Here is a 17,249-nt window from a genome sequence, read left to right on the forward strand (position 1 = left end):
GCCTAGACCCTTCTTTCTGAAGAAGGGTCTAGGCCCGAAACGTCAGCTTTCCTGCTCCTCTGATGCTGCTTGGCCTGCTGTGTTCATCCAGCTCTACGCCTTGTTATCGCAGATTCTCCAGCATTTGCAGTTCCTACTATCTCTAGACAAAATAAACATCTGTTTTCCTTCTTATTTTGTTTCAATGCAGATAGGACATTAATATGATTTACTCTACAGCCACTAGGGGCTGCTGTATACTGAGAAAAGTACACATTTATCCTCAATAATTTTAACTGGTAGCATTTTCTCTTGTGTAATTTTTCAATGTCAAGGTTCTAATGACACAAAATGTTAAAAAGAGTCTATTTTAATTACCCATCTCTTTAATAGATGAATGTTCAAACATCGAAATTAATTCCATCTTAATGTTTGACTTTTTAAAACAAATTTTAATGCCATTCCGAAGATCTTAGTCAATCATTCAACTTTCCCAATCTCATTTGAAAGAAATCAGTATTGATTTTTTGGGCATTTTGCAACAGTAGCAACAAGTGCATTTAGTGTTCGTAAACTCCTTTGTTTGCGAGTTTAATTGAACCTTTGACTTATTTATGAACATTTATAACCCTCATGTTTATTAAAATCATGCAATGTCAAACCATTGTACTATGACACTTTGAAAAGGAAATTCCAATCTATGCCATTTTATACATTCCCACATGCTTTCTAATGCCTTCTAATGAATTAAACTCCTATATTTATGGAATACTTGGGTATGAACTAAAATTCCTCTCTCATCTAGTTCAACAGGTGGATTAACCTGTTTAAAATAAATGAATGTACATTGAGTCCAAAATACCAGAAAAAGCATTAAATTGAAAAGACATATTAGCATCCATACACGAGCACATGGCTTAGAGACAAAATCTCAGTGGCTCAGAAACCCAAAGCAATACTCTAGCAACATGGAATAAAATTTCACCATGGCAGATGGTGCAATTTATATTCAGATAATAGTTAAAATTTTGAAATATATAGCTAATTCTGGTAACACTATCAACTGTTGTACCAATCCAACTGGTTTACTAAAGCCTTTTAGGGAAGAAAATCTGCCATCTTTACCTGGTCTGGCTGACATGTAACTCCAGATGCATAGCAATGTGGTTGACTCTTAACTGCCCTCTAAATGGTCTAGCAAGCCACTCAGTTCAAGGGCATTTAGGGATGAGCAACAAATTCTGGCCTTGCCCACATCCCATGAAAGAATAAGGGAAAAACAGAGAGAATATAGGAATAGGAGTAGGCCATTCTGCCTTTTGAGGCTGTTCCGCCATTCAGTGAAATCATGGCTTTTCTGGGGCTTAATTCCAGATCACCGCCTTTCGCCCATATCCCTTAATATCTTTGCGAAACAAAAGAATTATTTATATCTGATTCAGCAATCCATTTGTGGAAGAGAGTTCCAATTCTCTACCACTGTTTACGCGTAGAAGTGCTTCCTAATATCTCTCCTAGATGGTTTGGCCCTAATTTTTTGACTATGCCACTTAGTTCTAGGATCTCCAACCAATGGAAATAGTTTATCTTTATCTACTTGGAGATAGTGGGAACTGCTGATGCTGGAGAATCTGAGATAACACGGTGTAGAGCTGGATGAACACAGCAGGCCAAGCAGCAGCAGAGGAGCAGGAAAGCTGACGTTTCGGGTCTGGACCCTTCTTCAGAAATGGGGGAGGGGAAGGGGATTCTGAAATAAATAGGGAGAGGGGGTGGCGGATGGAAGATGGATAAAGGAGCAGATAGGTGGAGAGGAGACAGACAGGTCAAAAAGGCGGGGATGGAGCCAGTAAAGGTGTGTCTAGGTGGGGAGTTAGGGTGGGGGTAGGTCAGTCCAGGGAAGACGGACAGGTCAAGGAGGTGGGATGAGGCTGGTAGGTAGGAGGTAGGGGTGGGGCTTGAGGTGGGAGGAGTGGATAGGTGGGAGAAAGGACGTACAGGTTAGGGAGGCGCGGACGAGCTGGGCTGGTTTTGGGATGTGGTTGGGGGAGGGGAGATTTTGAAGCTTGTGAAGTCCACATTGATACCATTGGGCTGCAGGGTTCCCAAGCGAAAAGGTGCTGTTCCTGCAACTTTCGGCACTGGAGGAGGCCCAGGATGGACATGTCATCCAAGGAGTGGGAGGGGGAGTTGAGGTGGTTTGCGACTGGGAGGTGCAGTCGTTTGTCGCAGTAGGTGTTCCACAAAGCGGTCTCCAAGCCTCCGCTTGGTTTCCCCAATGTAGAGGAGGTCACAATGGGAACAGTAGATACAGTATACCACATTAGCAGGTATGCAGGTGAACATCTGTTTGATGTGGAGGGTCTCCTTGGGGCCTGGGATGGGGGTGAGGGGTGAGGTGTAGGGGCAGGTGTAGCACTTCCTGCGGTTGCAGGGAAAAGTGCCTGGTGCGGTGGGGCTGGTGGGAAGTGTGGAGCCGACAAGGGAGTCATGGAAAGAGTGGTTCCTCCAGAAGGCAGATAAGGGTGGGGAGGGAAAAATGTCTTTGGTAGTGGGGTCAGATTGCAGATGGCGGAAGTGCTGGAGGATGATGCGTTGGATCCGGAGGTTGGTGGGGTGGTACGTGAGGACGAGGGGGATTCTGTTTTGGTTGTTATTGCAGGGAGGGGGTGTGAGGGATGAGTTCTGGGAAATGCGAGAGACACAGTCGAGGGCGTTTTTGACCACCATGAAGGGGAAGTTGCCGTCCTTGAAAAACGAGGACATCTGGGATGTCCGGGAGTGGAATGCCTCATCTCGGGAGCAGATGTGGCGGAGGCGAAGGAATTGGGAATAGGGGATGGCATTCTTGCAGGAAGGTGGGTGAGAGGAGGTGTATTCTAGGTAGCTGTGGGAGTCGGTAGGCTTGAAATGAATATCGGTTTCCAGGTGGTTGCCAGAGATGGAAACAGAGAGGTCCAGGAAGGAGAGAGAGGTATCGGAGATGGTCCAGGTGAACGTAAGGTTGGGGTGGAAGGTGTTAGTGAAGTGGATGAACTGTTCGAGCTCCTCGTGGGAGCACGAGGTGGCGCCGATACAGTCATCGATGTAACGGAGGAAGAGGTAGGGGATAGGGCCAGTGTAGCTTCGGAAGAGGGATTGTTCCACGTATCCTACAAAGAGGCAGGCTTAGCTTGGGCCCATGCGGGTACCCATGGCCACCCCCTTTGTCTATAGGAAGTGGGAGGAATTGAAAGAGAAATTGTTAAAGGTGACGACGAGTTCAGCTAAGCAGATAAGGGTGTCAGTGGAGGGGGACTGGTCGGTCCTGTGGGACAGGAAGAAGCGGAGGGCCTTTAGGCCATCTGCATAGGGAATGCAAGTGTATAGGGACTGGACGTCCATGGTAAAGATGAGGTGTTGGGGACCCGGGAATCGGAAGTTTTGGAGGAGGTGGAGGGTGTGGGTGGTGTCACAGATGTAGGTGGGGAGTTCCTGGACAACGGGGGAGAAAATGGAGTCGAGATAAGTGGTGATAAGTTTGGTGGGGAAGGAGCAGGTGGAGACAGTGGGTCGACCAGGGCAGTCAGGTTTGTGGATTTTGGGAAGGAGACTGAAACGGATGGTGCAGGGTTGGGGAACGATGAGGTTGGAGGCTGTGGGCGGGAGGTCACCTGAAGTGATGAGATTGTGGATGGTCTGGGAGAAGATGTTTTGGTGCTCGGGGGGCAGGTCATGATCAAGGAGGCGGTAGGAGGACGTGTCAGAGAGCTGGCGTCTGGCCTCGGCGATGTAGAGGTCTGTGCGACATACTACAACTGCAACTCCCTTGTCCGCGGGTTTTATGGTGAGGTTGGGGTCGGAGCGGAGGGCTTCATGTTCTGTGGAGGAGAAGTTGGAATGGGTGAGAGGGATGGAGATGTTGAGGCGATTGATGTCTCGACGGCAGTTGGAAATGAAGAGGTCGAGGGAGAATAGGAGGCCTTGGGGTAGTGTCCAGGAGGAGGGGGTGTGTTGGAGGCAGGAGAATGGGTCAGTAGAGGGAGGGTTAGGCTTACGATTAAAGAAGTAAGCGCAGAGGCGGAGGTAACAGCAATCTGACCCCACCACCAAAGACATCTTTCCCTCCCCACCCTTATCTGCCTTCCGGAGGGACTACTTTCTCCGTGACTCCCTTGCCCGCTCCACACACCCCACCAGCCCCACGACACCCGGCACTTTTCCCTGCAACTGCAGGAAGTGCTACACCTGCCCCTACACCTCCCCCCTCACCCCCATCCCAGGCCCCAAGGAGACCCTCCACATCAAACAGATGTTCACCTGCACATCTGCTAATGTGGTATACTGTATCCGCTGTTCTTGATGTGGCCTCCCCTACATCAGGGAAACCAAGCGGAGGCTTGGGGACCACTTTGTGGAACACCTACTGCGACAAACGACTGCGCCTCCCAGTCGCAAACCACTTCAACTCCCCCTCCCACTCCTTGGACGACATGTCCATCCTGGGCCTCCTGCAGTGCCACAACGATGCCACCCGAAGGTTGCAGGAACAGCACCTCATATTTCGCTTGGGAACCCTGCAGCCCAATGGTATCAATGTGGACTTCACAAGCTTCAAAATCTCCCCTCCCCCAACCTCATCCCAAAACCAGCAGCTCGTCCCCGCCTCCCTAACCTGTACGTCCTTTCTCCCACCTATCCACTCCTCCCACCTCAAGCCCCACCCCCACCTCCTACCTACCAGCCTCATCCCGCCTCCTTGACCTGTCCATCTTTCCTGGACTGACCTATCCCCACCCTAACTTCCCACCTACACTCACCTTTACTGGCTCCATCCCAACCTCTTTGACCTGTCTGTCTCCTCTCCACCTATCTGCTCCTTTATCAATCTTCCATCCGCCTCCCACTCTCCTTCTATTTATTTCAGAATCCCCTTCCCCTCCCCCATTTCTGAAGAAGGGTCTAGTCCCGAAACGTCAGCTTTCCTGCTCCTCTGCTGCTGCTTGGCCTGCTGTGTTCATCCAGCTCTACACCTTGTTATCTTTATCTACCCTGTCTTTTCCTGTTAATATCTTGAAGATCACCACTTACCTTCGCAATTCTTGAGAAAGTGGGCCTAATTTTTATAATCTCTCCTCATGACTTAACCCTCGAAGTCCAGGTACCCATCTTGTGGATCCATGTTATTATTTAACTGCCAAAATAAAGATAATTTTAGGTTATTTGATTTAATTTCATATTAATATGCAATAGAGTATCAATATTGTATTAAAATTTTCTTGATGCCCTCAGCTTGTGTTTCACAAATAACTCTCGAAGCGACAGGTAATGATCATTTACGGATACACCAGGCTATTCGCTTGTCTTCTATAATTATACTACATTTTACAGTGAACACTGGCAAAAGAAATACCTCCCCCCCACCATGTTTTTCTGCAGTCCATTGTTCATAATAACTTGCTTATGTTGCAGGTCTGATGTCACAAAGGTCTTAAATCACAATCCAGCACTGTGATTATTGACAATACAATGAACTCCCCTCACTCCCTCAATGTTGACAGGAAAATACACACACCATAAAGGTAAGAATGTTTTTTGTTCAGGAGAGAATCACAATGCTACGCAATGAATAAAACTAGACACTCCACAGTGAATATAAAACAGTTGTTCTTGGTGATCAAATTTCAAATTAAACATGTTCAGTTTACAGTTTATGTCTTATAAAAACCAATGTGGATATGTTGGAGGCTTTATTATTAACTATAATATTGGATGAAATGATTTACATTTCAAGAAATAGATTAAACATCAGTATCAATGCCGTGGTCACTAAACATCATTATTCATTTCCAGTTTAATGACTGTATTTCACACCTGACCGAGGTTAAACTGCAAATGGTAATTAACTCTTTATGCTGGTTGGTCATTTAGACCAATCGGGTCTTCTTTTGGTCATAGGCCGAATAATTCATGAAGTTTAATTCTCACGGCGTTGCTCAGGAGTAGTCTGCGAGCTGGAGCACAGTTGTGATAATTAGTTGGCCTTTATAATTCATGACTGTATGTTTGAATGTGGTCCACTGAGGAAAAGGAATTGTGTGTGTGTGTGTGTGTGTGTGTCTTGTTTCTGTATTCTGGTACCAACACGATCCATTGTCTGAAGTAGAGATAGTAGGAACTGCAGATGCTGGAGAACCTGAGGTAACAAGGTGTGGAGCTGGATGAACACAGCAGGCCACGCAGCATCAGAGGAGCAGGAAAGCTGACGTTTCGGGCCTAGACCCTTCAGATTCTCAGCTTTCTTGCTTCTCTGATGCTGCTTGGCCTGCTGTGTTCATCCAGCTCTACACCTTGTTATCTCATTGCCTGAGGTAGCTAGCTGGAAAGGTCGGACAAATGGTTATCACCAAAAAAGGCAGTATTACAAAGGCTGACACTGATACAGGTCCTGGATCTGGGTGTCCACTGATCAATGGGAGGGAATCTCTGACTGGATCCCGACCCCCAATCGATAGTGCTCCAAAATTCTTGCAGGTCAATTGCCATCATATTCCCCAAATCATTCTCCATGGGTCTGGAGGTTATACATCCACTCTGAAGGCCTCTTTTAATACAGAAACATAAACAGGTCCCTCTTGTGCTGTAGCTGTATGATGTGGGAGCTGGCTGATCCCATTGTGAACGGCAGTGACCACATCTGCAGCAAGTGTTGGTTGCTGGAAGAACTCCGGCTCAGAGTTGAAGATCTGGAATCTGAGCTTCAAACACTGCGGCACATCCTGGAGGGGGAGAGTTACCTGGACGCTTTGTTTCAGGAGGCAGTCACACCTGGTAGATTAAGTAATTCAAATTCAGTTAGTGATCAGGGACAACAGGGCGTGACTGCAAGTGAGGCAGGTAAGGGGATCCTGAGTTCAGGAGTGGAGGAGCCTCAGCTTTTGACCTTATCCAACAGGTACGAGATACTTGCTCCCTGTGTGGATGAGGAAAAGGGCTGCGGGGAGGATGAGACAGCTCACCGCGGCACCATGGTGCAGAAGGCCATTCAAGAGCGGGGAGCAAATAGACAAGTGGTAGTTATAGGGGATTCTATCATTACGGGGATAGATAGTATCCTTTGCAAGCCGGATCGGGAGTCCCATATGGTGTGTTGCCTGCCTGGTGCCAAGGTGCAGGACATCTCTGACCGGCTTGAAAGGATATTGGAGTGGGAGGGGGAGAATCCAGTTGTTGTGGTCCACGTTGGGACTAACAACATAGGCAAGGCTAGGATGGAGGACCTGTTTGGGGATTATCAAGCACTAGGAACAAAATTAAGGAACAGGTCCTCTAGGGTCATAATCTCCGGATGACTGCCCGAGCCATGTGCAAATTGGCTTAGGGATAAGAAAATTAGGGAAGTAAACACGTGGCTAAGGGAGTGGTGTGGGAAAGAGGGGTTCCATTTCATGGGGCATTGGCATCAGTTTTGGAACCGGAGGGATCTGTACCGATGGGACGGTCTCTACCTGAACCGATCTGGAACCAGTGTTCTTGCGAAAAGGATAAATAGGGGGTCACTAGGGCTTTAAACTAGTGAGTTGGGGGGAAGGGAAAGGGAAAACGACAGGGAGTATGACGGTAAATAAAAAGGTAATCAGCAGGTTAGCATGTGGGCAGGAGGGTTTAAGTTCAAGGCAGACTATGAAAGAAACAAAAAAGAAGGATAACTCAGGAGATATTATTAGAGATGTTGGAAATCATGAGGGTAAGAAAGCTAGCATAAAGGCACTTTACCTGAATGCTCGTAGCATTCGTAACAAGGTTGATGAGTTAACGGCACAAATCATCGCGAATGAATATGATTTGGTAGCCAGTACAGAGACATGGTTACAGGATGGTCACGACTGGGAGTTAAATATCCAAGGGTACCAGACTATTCGGAAGGACAGACAGGAAGGTAAGGGAGGTGGTGTAGCCCTGATATTCAAGGACGCCATCAGGGCGGTGCTGAGAGATGATATAGGTTCTATGGAGAATGAGGTTGAATCCATTCGGGTGGAAATTAGAAATTCTAAGAGGAAAAAGTCACTTATAGGTGTAGTCTATAGGCCACCAAATAATAACATCACATTGGGGTGGGCAATAAACAAAGAAATAACTAATGCCTGTAAAAATGGTATGGCAATTATCATGGGGGATTTTAACCTACATGTAGATCGGTCGAACCAGCTCGGTCAGGGTAGCCTTGAGGAGGAGTTCATTGAGTGTATCCGTGATAGTTTTCTTGAACAGTATGTAATGGAACCAACGCGGGAACAAGCTATCCTAGACCTGGTCCTGTGTAATGAGACAGGAATAATTAATGACCTCATAGTTAGGGATCCTCTTGGAAGGAGTGATCACAGTATGGTTGAATTTAGAATACAGATGGAGAGTGTGAAGATAAAATCCAATACAAGGGTCCTGTGCTTGAACAAGGGGAACTACAATAGAATGAGGGAGGACTTGGCTAAAGTAGACTGGAAACAAAGATTTTATGGTGGGACAGTTGACAAGCAGTGGAGGACTTTCAAAGCAATTTTTCAAAGTGCTCAGCAAAAGTATATTCCAATGAAAAGGAAGGACTGTAAGAAAAGGGGTAATCTGCCATGGGTGTCTAAAGAAATAAGGGAGGCTATCAAATTGAAAGAGAAGGCATACAAAGTGGCCAAAAACAGCATGAAACTAGAAGATTGGGAAAACTTTAAAGGTCAACAGAAAGCCACAAAAAGAGCTATAAGGAAAAGTAAGATAGAACATGAGAAAAAACTAGCACAGAATATAAAGACAGATAGGAAAAGTTTCTATAAATATATAAAACGAAAAAGAGTGGCTAAAATAAACGTTGGCCCTTTAGAGGATGAGAAGGGGAATTTAGTTATGGGATATGATGAAATGGTCGAGGCATTGAACAGGTATTTTGTATCGGTCTTCACAGTGGAGGACACTAATAACATGCCAGTAATAGACAAAGAGACGAAGGTAGGTGAGGACCTGGAAACAATCATAATTACGGAAGAGGTAGTGTTGGGCAAGCTAATGGAACTAAGGATTGATAAGTCTCCTGGCCCTGATGGAATGCATCCCAGGGTGCTAAAAGAGATGGCAGGAGAAATAGCAGGTGCACTGGCGGTAATTTTCCAAAATTCGCTGGACTCTGGGGCAGTCCCAGCAGATTGGAAAACAGCAAATGTGACGCCACTGTTTAAAAAGGGAAGTAGACAAAAGATGGGGAATTATAGACCGGTTAGCTTGACCTCTGTAGTGGGGAAGATGCTTGAGTCTATTATCAAGGAAGAAATAGCAAGGCATCTTGATAGAAATTGTCCCGTTGGGCAGACGCAGCATGGGTTCATGAAGGGCAGGTCATGCTTGACAAATCTTTTGGAATTCTATGAAGACATTACGAGCGAGGTGGACAATGGGAACCCAGTGGATGTGGTGTACCTAGATTTCCAAAAGGCCTTTGACAAGGTGCCGCACAAGAGGCTACTGCATAAGATAAGGATGCATGGCATTAAGGATAAAGTATTAGCATGGATAGAGGATTGGTTGACTGACAGGAAGCAAAGAGTGGGGATAAATGAGTGCTATTCTAGCTGGCAGTCAGTGACTAGTGGTGTGCCTCAGGGATTGCTGTTGGGACTGCAATTATTTACAATTTATATAGATGACTTGGAGTTGGGGACCATGTGTAGGGTGTCAAAGTTTGCAGATGACACTAAGATGAGTGGCAAAGCAAAGTGTGCAGAGGACTGTGAAACTTTGCAGAGGAACATAGATACATTGAGTGAGTGGGCAAAGGTCTGGCAGATGGAATACAATGTAAATAAATGTGAAGTCATACATTTTGGTAGGAGTAATAGTAAAAAGGATTATTACTTGAATGGTAAAAAGTTGCAGCATGCTGCTATGCAGAGGGACCTGGGTGTCCTTGTGCATGAATCACAGAAGGTAGGTCTGCAGGTACAACAAGTAATTAGGAAGGCAAATGGAATTTTGTCCTTCATTGCTAAAGGGATTGAAATTAAAAGCAGAGAGGTTATGTTTCAGCTGTACAAGGTGCTGGTGAGGCCACACCTGGAGTACTGTGTGCAGTTTTGGTCTCCTTACTTGAGAAAGGATGTACTGGCACTGGAGGGGGTGCAAAGGAGGTTCACTCGGTTGATTCCGGAGTTGAGGGGGTTGGCTTATGAGGAGAGACTGAGTAGATTGGGATTATATTCATTGGAATTCAGAAGATTGAGGGGGGATCTTATAGAAACATATAAAATTATGAAGGGAATAGATAAGATAGAAGTAGAGAGGATGTTTCCACTAGGAGGTGAAGCTAGGACAAGAGGGCATAGCCTCAAGATTAGAGGGAGCAGATTTAGGACTGAACTGAGAAAGAATTTCTTCACCCAGAGGGTTGTTAATCTATGGAATTCCTTGCCCAGTGAAGTAGTTGACGCTACTTCAGTAAACGCTTTTAAAAAAAAGGTAGTTTTTTTTGAACAATAAAGGAATTAAGGGATACGGTGAGAACGCGGGTAAGTGGATCTGAGTCCACGAAAGGATCAGCCATGATCTTATTGAATGGCGGAGCAGGCTTGAAGGGCCAGACGGCCTACTCCTGCTCCTAGTTCTTGTGTTCTTGGCACAAATTAGTCCTGCATTATGATGTTGAATCCTTCTCTGATCTTGGCACAGAGGTTGATAGTGGGGTCCAATCCTGATCTTCACCATCAGTCTCTAACCATTCAATCTGGGGCCTGGTATCAAGATATGAATATGATATTCATCCAGTAACTTAAATTTCAGAGTCTGACCTTCGTGGTGGGTAAGTCGTTGCAGGGGATTCTGACAGACAGGAATTATTTGTTTTTGAAGAGGCAAGGACTGATTAGTGATAGTCAGCATGGCTTTGTGCGTGGGAAATTGTGCCTCACAAACTTGATTGAATTTTTTGAGGATGTAAGCAAGAAGATAGATGAGGGCAGAGCAGTAGATGTTGTCCACATGGACTTTAGCAAGGCCTTCGACAAGGTTCTGCATGGTAGCCTCGTTAGTAAGGTTAGATCACATGGGATCCAGGGAGAGCTAGCCAGGTGGTGGTGGTAAAAGGTCGTTTTTTCAGATTGGAGGTCTGCAGGAATCAATGCTGGATTCACTGTTGTTTGTCATTTATATAAATGATTTGGATGAGAATATGGGAAGCATTGTTAGTAAGCTTGCGGTGACACCAAAATTAGTGGTATCATGGACAGTGAAGAGACTATCTAAGAGTATAATGGGATCTTGATCAGCTGAGCCAATGAGGCCGAGAAGTGGCAGATGGAGTTTAATTTCGATAAATGAGAGGTGTTGTGTTTTGTTAAGACAACGCAGGGCAGGATTTACACAGTTAATGCTAGGGCCCCAGGTGCACCGTCGAACAGAGAGACCTAGGGGCTCAGGTACGTCATTCCTTGAAAGTGGCATCACAGGTAGACAGAAGGCATTTGGCATGCTTGCCTTCATTGGTCAGAGCATTGAGTATAGGAGGTGGGATATTGTGTTGCGGCTGTACAGGACACTGGTGAGCCACATTTGGAATACTGCATACAGTTCTAGTCATCCTGCTACAGGAAGGATATTATTAAATTAGATAGGATGCAGTAAAAATTTACAAGAATGTTACCAGGTTGAAGGTTGGGACCTTTTCCGCTGGAGCGAAAGAGGTTGAGGGGTTACCTTACAGAGGTTCATAGAATCCTGACAGGCATAGATAAGGTGACTAACGAAGGTCTTTTCCCAAGGGTGGAGGAGTTCAAAACTAGAGGGCATAGGTTTAGGATGAAAGGGGAAAGATTTAAAAAGGGCCTGAGGGGTAACTTTTTCACACAGAGGATGTTGCATGTATGGAATGAACTGCCAGAGGAAGTGCAGGTGGTGAGTACAATTACGACATATAAAAGACATTTGGACAGGTATATAGACAGGAAAGGTTTAGAGGGATATGGGACAAACACAAGCAAATGGGACTAGTTCAGTTTAGGAAACACAATTAGCATGGACGAGTTGGGCCAAAGGGCCTGTTTCCATGCTGTATGACTCTATGACTCTTCTCGCTATCCGAGCTGCCTTATGTTATGACCAGATGAGGATGGGTGCATTGGCTTCCTTCTTTTCAGTGTACTCAGTTGATTCCACCAAAGATTTATGTTGTTCTTGCACAAGTCTATTCCTCTCTTCAATAAAAAAAAGTTATCCAATATGTATTGATTGCGGGTGAGGAGGGATTGCCTTAAGAGGAGTGTATGAGTGTCATGGCCTGTACTCATTGAACTTCAGAAGAATGAGAGATGACCTCATTGAAACACACAAGATTCCTAGGGAACATGACAGAATAGAAGCAGCAAGGTTGTTTCTCATTGTGCGAGAATCCAGGGCCAGACGGCATAATCTCACTTTAAGGGGTTGTTCGTGTAAGACAGAGATGAGGAGGAATATCATCTATCAGATGGTAGTGAATTGAGGGCTGTCAAGGCTGGATCATTAAGTTTTAAGATGGCTGAGATAGTCAGATTTTTAATCAGTAAGGGAATCAAAGATTATGAGGAAAAGGCAGAACAGCGAATTGAATATTATCAGATCAGCCTAAATCTCATGGAATAGTGGAGCAGGCTCAACAGGCTGAGTGGCCTGCTTCTGCTCCTATGTCTTAAGGAGTTGGCATAGTGGCCATAAAGTTTCATATAGATGAGTGAAAGAGCATAAGTAGATATGGAAGGTAAACACAACGTCATATGTTGGCTGTACAAGCTTCTGGGGCTTAGAAATTAAGCCAACATTCACCCACAGGGCAGAGGATGTGTAGAATAAAACTGAAACAGCTTCTTGCGAGATGCCTATTTTGGTACTTCTCGTGAATACTGCCTGCTTGCTCTCTAACAGTGACTCCAAACCAGCCCCTTTATTGATCACATGAAGCCAACTGGCCCAGAATTCCTTGGTCAACGTGGAGACACAGTTTCCAGGCCATGAAAGCAGTTTGAGATATCTTAACACAATCAGCTCAGGAGCCAATAGTAGAAGATCAGCAGTTTTCCATTCTTCCAGCTGCAGCCTTGAGGAAACTCACAGGCTATGGACAAAGGATTGCACAAGGGAGATGTAATTACAGCAAGAAGAGAAGGGAAAACATCTAAAATACATAATGCATATAATGGGAAGGAAAGAGTTTTTGCTGCTGCCAATCTTAAATTTCTAATTATGCAGCAGGAAGACCAATGAGGTAGTAACAAAAACAAAGTTGCTGGAAAAGCTCAGCAGGTCTGGCAGCATCTGTGAAGAAAAAAAATCAGTTAACATTTCAGGTCCAGTGACCCTTCCTCAGAAAAATGAGGTAGTGGTGTTAAGAGTACATCTGATTGCAACATGGGTAAGACTAATGCTCAAAAAAGTTGCCACATGAATAGATTCTGCATGTTCTGCTCACATAGGATTCAAAACAAATTTCTAGTTTCTTATTAACATTCGTGAACAAAGGAATAGTAAAGGTAATCTTCGAACATAGGGCGGCCCTCTCATTAGACAGAGATGACTTCTGATAGTTTAACCTGATGATCAGCATGCCTCAGATGTGGGGAGAGGTTGAGAAGGAAAATCCTTCACGGTAACCTCAGCTGGTGCAAGAATTGAAGCCATGCTGTTGGTGTCACCCTACATCTGCGAACCAGCTACCTAGTAAACCAAACCCCACTCAGAAGAATATATATCACATGATAATATTAATTACCTAGACAATCCAAGAAATGGCAGCAGTACCCTCCTTCACAATCAGGCTTTCAGAATCCCTTGGTAGGGAATGTGAAAGGAAAATGCGGAGTGGCTCAGTAGTTAGCATTACTGCCTCACAACACCAGGGACCCGGCCTCAATTCCAACCTCAGGGGACTGTGTGGAGTTTGCACATTCTCCCCGTGTCTGCATGGGTTTCCTCTGGGTGCTCCAGTTTCCTCCCACAGTCCAAAGATGGGTGCTAAATGCCATGCTAAATTGCTCAGTGTCCAGGGATGTGCAGGCTAGGTGGATTAGCCATGGGAAAAGCAGGGCTACAGGGATAGGCAAGGGTGTGGGTCTGAGTGGGATGCTCTTCAGACAGTCGGTGTGGACTTCATGGGCTGAATGGCCTGCTTCCACACTGTAGGGATTCTATGAAAAAAAACACAGACAGATATCTACTGACTCATTTCTGTTCATAGAACATAGAACATAGAACATTACAGCGCAGTACAGGCCCTTCGGCCCTCGATGTTGCGCCGACCTGTGAAACCAATCTGAAGCCCATCTAACCTAAACTATTCCATTATCATCCATATGTTTATCCAATGACCATTGAAATGCCCTTAAAGTGGGCGAGTCTACTACTTTTGCAGGCAGGGCATTCCACGCCCTTACTACTCTCTGAGTAAAGAACCTAGCTCTGACATCTGTCCTATATCTATCACCCCTCAATTTAAAGCTATGTCCCTCGTGCTAGCCATCACCATCCGAGGAAAAAGGCTCCCACTGTCCACCCTATCTAATCCTCTGATTATCTTGTATGTCTCTATTAAGTCACCTCTTAACGTTCTTCTCTCTAACAAAAACAGCCTCAAGTCCCTCAGCCTTTCCTCATAAGACCTTCCCTCCATACCAGGCAACATTCTGGTAAATCTCCTCTGCACCCTTTCCAATGCTTCCACATCCTTCCTATAATGCGGTGACCAGAACTGTACGCAATACTCCAAGTGCGGCCGCACCAGAGTTTTGTACAGCTGCAACATGGCCTCATGGCTCCGAAACTCAATCCCTCTACCAATAAAACCTAACATAATGTACGCCTTCTTAACAACGCTATCAACCTGGGTGGCAACTTTCAGTGATCTACGCACATGGACACCGAGATCTCTCTGCTCATCCACACAACCAAGAATCTTACCATTAGCCCAGTACTCTGTATTCCTGTTACTCCTTCCAAAGTGAATCACCTCACACTTTTCCGCATTAAACTCCATTTGCCACCTCTCAGCCCAGCTCTGCAGCTTATCTATGTCCCTCTGTAACCTGCAACATCCTTCCGCACTATCCACAACTCCACCGACTTTGGTATCATCCGCAAATTTACTAACCCATCCTTCTACGCCCCCATCCAGGTCATTTATAAAAATGACAAACAGCAGTGGCCCCAAAACAGATCCTTGAGGTATACCACTAGTAACTGAACTCCAGGATGAACATTTCCCATCAACCACCACCCTCTGTCTTCTTACAGCTAGCGAATTTCTGATCCAAACCGCTAAATCACCCTCAATCCCATGCCTCCGTATTTTCTGCAATAACATTATCCACCATATAAACAACTCATTACATTCTGGTAACTGTGAATGCTGGAGATCTAAAATAATAAAACAGAAACTGCTGGAGAAACTCACCAAGTTAAAACTGAAGAACAGTCATAGTGCACTTGAAAACATTGACTTTGTTCCTCTCTCCATAGACATTGCCAGACCTAATGACTATCTCCAGCATTTTCTGTTTTTATTTCATTACATTCTGGGATTTGAGTATTTGCCTTATCCTTTTCAGTCACTTGATTTTCTTGCTTTGTCCCATCAATCAAGCCATAGGTGGAAAAAAAAACAGGTCAGGGGGCTAAAAATGGCACTTGAGAAAAAGATCCAGGCTACTGGGGAGTGGTACTGAATGCAATAAATGGATCATTGTGGGCAGGTGGATGACAATGTTATAGAATGCTGCAATTCAAAGAAAATTGTGGTAAAGAAATTAGCTTTGCCTGCTAATAAACTGGGATAAACTGGGACTTACAAAGTTTCAGCAATTATTCATAAAGCTCCTAAATGCACTTAAACTGGTGAATTAAATGCAAATGATATAAACCAGTTGCAAATAAATAATCAAATTGACTTCTGCTACTATTCAGATGTACAAGTGTATGGCTTTTTTTATATAGAAGACTTAATAAAAATGACTTATTAAATAGGATAGCAGGATCACAAAGGTACTGACTGGTGTGGTACAACTCCAAGTTCATATCCAGTTCCAGACTCAGGGCTTGGGTTCACATTCAAGTTTGGGTTTGGGATTAGTATCTGGTGCCTAGGGCTATTCTAGCACGCTATTCTTGATAAAAGTTGTTTAAATATTGAATCAAAAGCAAGATACTGCTGGAGATCTTAACTAAAAACAGGTGATACTGGAAATACCCAACACAGTTTTGTTGGGCATCAGTGGAGAGATAAACAGAGTTAATGTCACTGAAAGATCACAGACCTAAGACATTAACTCTGTCTCTCTTTTCATGGAAGCTATCAAACTTCCTCTGTTTTTTCAGCATTTTCTGAAGAAACTGAACCATATGTTAAGTTACATACAAGAAGTGGCTCAATAGGTGAGCTTGATTTTAATTCAACAAGAGTGTGCTATTGATGTGGAGGGGCTGTTTGAAGGATGGAATCAGAGTCTGTTAAGCTTGCTTGGTCATGCCAGCAGACAGTCCAGGCCACTTTAACTCCCATACTGCATGGCCATGTTTAAAGTGAAATTTTCATCTAGACCTAGATAGAATCATGAAACTAGTAGGATTGTTGCCATGTATCTAGGTGCTTGTCCTTTTAAATGGTAGTGATTGTGGATTTGGAAGATGCGGGAGCCTTGAGTAATTTTTTTGCAGTGCATCTTGCAAATAGTACACACTGCTGGTAGAGGAGGGGGTGATTGTTTGTGAATGTGGCACCAATCAGGCAGGTGCCTTGTGTTGGATGATGTCAAGCTTCTTGAGTGTTGTTGGAGCTATACTCATTCAAGCAAGTGGAGAGTATTCCATCACACTTTTGACTTGTGCCAAATAGAAATGGATAGTCTTTGGGGATTCAGGAAGTGAGTTACCTGCTGCAGGATTCCTAGACTCTGACTTGCTCCTCTAACCACTCCATTTATGTGGCTAGTCCAGTTCATCTTCTGGTCAAAGGTCGATAGTGGGAGAATTCTGTAACAGTTATGCCATTGAACATCATGGGCCAATGATTAGATTTTCTCTGTTGGAAATGATCATTGCCTGCCTTTTATGTATAAAAAAGGTTAAAAAGAACTACAATCCTACTTGCTACCAGATATCTTAACATAAGTAAGGCCACCATAATTCCACCAGGCTGCTCTCTCATTAGAGTGAGAACTGGTGGTGGTTTAACCTGGGGGTCACCACATCAGACATGGACTGCAACTTATAGTTGTGATTGTTGTATT

Source organism: Rhincodon typus, chromosome 3, assembly GCF_021869965.1.
Source record: "Rhincodon typus isolate 14 chromosome 3, sRhiTyp1.1, whole genome shotgun sequence".
In the NCBI taxonomy this organism is placed as follows: domain Eukaryota; kingdom Metazoa; phylum Chordata; class Chondrichthyes; order Orectolobiformes; family Rhincodontidae; genus Rhincodon; species Rhincodon typus.